Raw genomic sequence first — 6,000 nt, forward strand, 5'->3', positions numbered from 1 at the left:
GCCACAGCCCTTGTTCAGCCCACGCCGGCCGCCCTCTTCCCTAGCCCTCCACACTGTTGCTGTAATCCTTCTAAACACGGATCTGGTGACGTCACTCCCTGGCCTGTTAGTTGTGTCCTTGCACGGTTGCACCCCCAGCAACCTCGTGGGCCTTCAGGCCCATCCTTCACATGCACTGTGTGCAGCTGTCTTGGGAAACCTTTCCACTCCCTAAACGTGTCTTACCTCAACCCACTCAGATGCTTGCTTGGCTCATGCTTTTTCCAATGTTTGGGATAATCTCAATAGCATCTACCTATTGAAAGAGAATCCCAAAACAAGAAGAGACTCTTCTGCCCTCTGTTTCCTCCACCTGTGCAGTTAAAGCACCTACTCCCTATCTGATGATGCTTACCACGGTCTTTCTTCAGAGCTCTCATCACTGCCAGATACCACAGCATATTTTATTGGCTTATGTGTTCATTGTCTGCCTCTCTCCCTACAGTGTAAGCTACCGAAAGTCAGGGCCTTTTGTGTAATGGTTACTGTTGTATGCCTAGTACCTAGAAGAGTGCCTGGCACATAGTAGGTACTCAATAAATACTTGTTGAGTGAACAAATCAACAGCTGGTTTGTTTGCCTTTTCCCTCTGGTAAAAGACCTACCTTTTTTTTTTCCCCCCTTTCTGAACTACCTTTTCCCTTCCTGGTGCAGCTATCTTTCAGTAGGCCCTGCCTGTTGACTACATAAGCCGGGAGCTGCCAGGAAACATCTCTGCCATATAATCATGCCAATACAGAAAATAATAGGTCTAAGAAAGAAAGGAAGAGTCATGATTACCTCATTTGAACTCTAGGATCCAGCTGAACCTGAAGCTAGTCTACCTGTAGACTAGTCCCTTTCCACCATGACTCACTGAAGAGTCTTGACTGATACCCAAGTTGACTCAGAAGAGCTTATTAACACACTACCATTTGCTCCCTTGGTTACCTGGATGATCAGCCTAAGGTATGACATATTTTATCTACAAATTTTATAGCTATTTATTATCCTCCTATTCCTTCTTCCCTGGGGGATAATTCCTTCCCTCAGTTTTTGAACGTTTCAACATGGGGTGCTTAAAATAAGGGATTCGGGCAGGAAAAGAATTTAAGATTCCTTATTTTTCATCTGGTCTGACACTCAGAGACCACCCTCCTACAGGGCATTCTTTGGGTTTTTCTACCCAATCCTGTAATATTAATATATTAGGGAACACCTAAGAGATCCCGGCTGCTATGCGGTAACACAATAGATCTGTTTCCCACAGAGGAGAGGGCTGTTTGGAAAGTGGAGAGAAACCAGTATGACTCCAAGTCTAGCTGCCTCGTCTGACAGGCACGCAGCTGTGCCGTTGGGTCATTGGGAGAAGCGAAACCTGCCCTGCGATCGAGGAACTCAATTTTAAGTGGATTCAGCCAAGAGTCTCAGACGGCTCAACTTCCAGTTTTGATATTTCAAGTATCTAAAACCAACACTTGGAAAAGGTAAAATAAAGTGTCTTCTTTTGAAGTCAGCATTATAATATATTGGCGTAACAGGTAAATATTGACTAAAGGAAAAAAGATAGGATTATTACATCACGGTATAAACCATAATTTAAAATTCAGTCTCTGTGTTGTTACTACACATGAACTTTCTGTTCTTAGTCAAAGTTGACAAACTGACAAAGAGTTCATTACAGGAGATAAAACATGAAGGAAGCCAATCAAAACATACTGGAGAGGCTTAAATTTCACTCAGAATTCCCAGCAGAGCCTCTAAAACCAGCAAAGAGAAGCACTCTTATTCTCCGGTTTGGACCTTTTTTATGGCAACCCTAAGTAAATATTTTATTACATATATTGACATAATGTGAACTTGCAGAACTCTTGAGGTAGTGGCACTGAAGTTTTATTCTATGAAAGCGAAAATATAAATTCCAAAGTTTATATAGCATATGCTGCCATAATATTTAGAACAAATTCGTTGTTTTAAAAGATACTGTCTTTCATATAAAAGTGTTCTTTTAAATTAAAAAAAAATTCCAACTTTCATCTACTGGAGCTAAAGTGGGTCCTGTGAGTTTTGAAGAGCAGCCTGAGCAGAAAGAGGAAGGCTCTCCAAGGTCTGCCACGCGTGGTTCACTTTGCACAGGGTCCACAAACTTAGACGAACACAAATACTCTTTTGAGTGAACTTCAGAGGACAACAAAACTGTTTCATCCAATTCAAACACTAATAGAATCTAAAGCTAGGGCCTCAGGAACCATCCCTTTGAAGCCAGCCTCCCAGCAGTACAGCCACTTCCCAGCAGTGTTCCTGCCAGGTGGCCCCTGATATATCCTCAAGGGTGGGGTGCTTATGTCTTCTCGAAGACCCTTGCTTTCTTCTGAAGAGCTCTGGTTGTGAGAAAGCACTTCCTTACGTGGATCTACAATACATGGAAATGGAGCCTCTCATTTATGCCAACACCGGGCATCCCTAAGTGGTGATCCCTCCCTTTAAGGAGCTCTCGGTCTAATGGGGTTGGCAGATACACCCACTTCCATGACTTCTTTTAAGGAAGATCTAACCACGTCCTTATTGCTCTTCCTGCCATGTCAAACCCATTTTCCACACTGAAGACAGTGCTGTTTTCAAAACACAAATCTCCTTGTGACGCCACTGTGGAAACCTCCAGGGCCCTGGGTATGCAGCCCAGACCTAGCTTCCAAGGCCTCACTGGCCAGGCTCCTGCCCCACTGCTCTAGTCCCCTCACCTTATCTCTCCCCTCCTCCCTCTGCAGGTTATCCTGTCACTACTTCATGACGAGGAGATGCCAACCAAACTGTCCATGATGTGGGTCTGCCCTGGGCAGTATGACTTTCCCGGCTCTTATCCCTTAATACCAGTTGTACCCCCAAGTCACTGTGGTGGAACTCCTAGGGCTGCTCACACCTCGGGGGCTCCACACTGTTCCCCTGTGTGGGGTGCCCTTCCCCCAGTCCTCTTCCTGGCAACTCCTGCTGGTCCTTCAGAACACCACCTAAAGCCCACTCCCTCTGGCAGGCCTGTCCCGATGACCTAAATCAGGCTCGACACTCTCCCCCACCCCTGGCCTTTACGCATCTTCCCACAGCTTCTCATTGCCCCCCTGCCCCAGTACCATTTACTGCATGCAGATCATGGGATTCCCCCCTACTCTCTGCAGTCAGCATGAGGGGCAGGGAGAGGGCCTGTGCACAGTCAGTGACTGAAGTTCACTGAATGAGTAAGAAACTAACAAGAAGTATAGGGCAGACCCGTGGATACTCTGGGCTGAAAGGATTGTAAACGCTGCCTGGTCTAACGGTTCATGCAGGTGCTGAGTCCTCCCCATACCAGGTCTGCACAGAGAGCATCCAGCCTGTGCTTGCATACCTCAGGTGACTTAGGAATCACCACCCCGCAGTGTAGCCCACTCCGTGCTCAGATAAAGTAGCTATCATTTTTTTTTCTCTTTTCAAGCCAAAATATGTCTCCCTAGAGTTTCCATGTATTGGCTCTAATTCTGGCTCATGGGGCTGCCCAGAACACGCCCATGTCCTCAGAGGACAGCAATCTGGAAAGAAAAACAGGTGAAACGACAATCTCTGGCTGAGAGAAGACTGAAGCAGGGCTGGGGTCTGCTTTTAGGGGAGCACCAGCTTTGATGATGTAGATGGTCGGCATGTGGCCCCCCGGGGCTTCTCTCCTTCAGACCAGCTACCCACATAGCATGGCTCTGAGTCATCTCAACATCCATCTCCAAACATGCTCCTAATAACCACCTCCATTCACTCAGCCATTCAACAAATACTAATTAAGCTCCTACTATGTGTCAGGTCCTTTTCTAGGTGCTGGCTACATCCAAGTAAAGAAGACTGACAAGGTCCCTTCTCTTACGGAGCTCACATTCTTGTGGGGAGAGAAAGACAACAAGCAAACAAATTACAAGATTACTGACAACAGTAAAAAGGACTGTGGAGAAAATAAAATGGGGTGAGGTCATGAGAATTAGTTAGGAAAGGTCTCTCTGAGGAAATAAACAGACCTGTGGGTCTAAAAAGGATTAGCAATACCTGGCCCCCACCTTTTTTGTTCTCTTTGCCATCCAGCAAAGGGTTAATAAGGACCTTTAGTTGAAAACTCCTTTACTAGCCAGCTATTCCCAGGCAGGAGAATAGCCAGAGCTAAGGGCAAAGATGGGGGTGAGCTTGGTGTGTCTAAGGAATAGAATGAAGGCTGGAAAGCAGGGGAGAATTGGAAGCAGAGATGCTACTGAAGTAGACAGGGCCCAGTGAGAGCTGTCCTGCTGGGCCAGGATGAAGTATTTTTTATTTCAAGTGCTGTGGGAAGCCACCAGAAAGTTTTAAATAGAGAAGGGACATTAACTGAATATACCCTAGTCATGGATCTATTAATGCAGTCTATGTTCACACCGAAATGAAAACAAAGAGCCTGAAGAAGACCACAATCTCTTAGGAATAGCACTGATAGGCAAGCAAATTAATGATTTAGTGAAGTAATATGTTTGGTAAACAAAGGTAGACGACAAAAGCAGCACAACCTGCTAGGCACCCTGACATGTACAACAGATGTTGGATCTCCTGTCCCTCAGATTGGTTTCCATCCAGCCTATGATGGGAACATGATGCTCTTGCGTCGGTCAATCCTCTTGACCCTGTGACCAGTTTTCCCAACAACATGAACCTTAAGGGAGATCGAAAACAGTGTTCTGGAAGCTCAGAAAGGGTAATCCAATCAAGAGGACTGTGATGCCATCTGCCACCCAAACGGTACCAGCAGTGAGTGAGAGGTCTCACTCAGGGCAGTTCATCCAGCCAGGATTTGAACCCTGGCCTTAGTTTGGTCCCATCAAATTATAGAGACAGATTCAATCGCTGAAAAACTATTGGGCTTGGATCATCTTGTAGCCACATGAAAAACTCCTTCTTTTAGTTGGGGTAAGCAAATTCCCTCTGATTTTGGTGGAAACACTGATTGGGTTGCTATGTAAGAGGGACAACTCAAACTCCGATGGCTCCTAATTTTGTGTGGTATTTTGTTACGTAATCTGACACAAAAGTGGAATGCCAACACAGTATAGCAAGTCATGGCAGTATCCCATGGCCATGACATGGTGATGGATAGAGCATATTTCATAAACTTAAAAGGAGTCAAAGTTAAAAAAAAATTCTGGGACAAGTAAATCTGAATGCAATGCAAAGAACTCATTATGAGGACGGGATTGTACAGGATGACTTCTTAGGTCCCCCTGAAGGCTGGGATTTGAAGAGTCTGTAGATTTTCTTTTTCTTTTTTTTTTAATCTTTGCCATCCAGCAAAGGGTTAATAAGGTCCTTTAGTTAAAAACTCCTTTACTGGTGAGCTCACCTTCTGGAACTGAACAGCTTAAAGAACCTTTTCCTTCACTATTACAAAAGGCTCTATCAATCTGCAAGTACTCGACTAAACTGCCCACACAGCAATTTTTGTCATGTTCAATCTAATTCTTAGGAATCTAAGTTTAAATTTATAAGAACAGCATGGAAGAGGAACACCCAGGTAGTAAATTCCACTTTTCCCTTTCCAAATGATTTGAGCAATGGCCTCCTTCATTAACAGGAAAGAGAATGAGGAGCTGAACTCATGAGGCTGGCACACTCAATGTCTGGGAATTTCTAGGTGCTTCAGAAGTGAGTGGGGAAAGCCCAGGTCACCCGGTCAAGCCTGGGATGGAGTGCTGAGCACAGGCTTGAGAGAAGCTCTGAGAGCAGGAGGGTAGGCATTTATTTGGTCCTTCCTCAATGCCAAAAGACAGTGAAGTCTGAGGGGCTGCAAAGGACCCTTGGAGGTCATTACAAAGTTAGCAGGTCAAAATAATAAGGGATGGGGTGGGAGTGGCATAGGATTGGCCATGGTTTGAGGGTTACAGAGGCTGGGAACAGGGGTTTCATTATACTATTCTTTCTACTTTTGTGGATGTTCAAAATTCTCCA

The 6,000-nt window shown here is 45.2% G+C and overlaps 1 protein-coding gene across 1 annotated transcript in view; it reads right to left on the reverse strand.

Moving 5' to 3' along the window:
• The window catches only part of DIS3L2 (DIS3 like 3'-5' exoribonuclease 2), a 394,844-nt gene that overhangs the window by 94,546 nt on the left and 294,298 nt on the right, over positions 1-6,000 (reverse strand). The gene's annotated exons all lie outside the window — the stretch shown is intronic.

The sequence above is a fragment of the Propithecus coquereli genome, unplaced genomic scaffold (assembly GCF_000956105.1).
Source record: "Propithecus coquereli isolate 6110/MARCELLA unplaced genomic scaffold, Pcoq_1.0 Scaffold383, whole genome shotgun sequence".
Taxonomy (NCBI): Eukaryota; Metazoa; Chordata; class Mammalia; order Primates; family Indriidae; genus Propithecus; species Propithecus coquereli.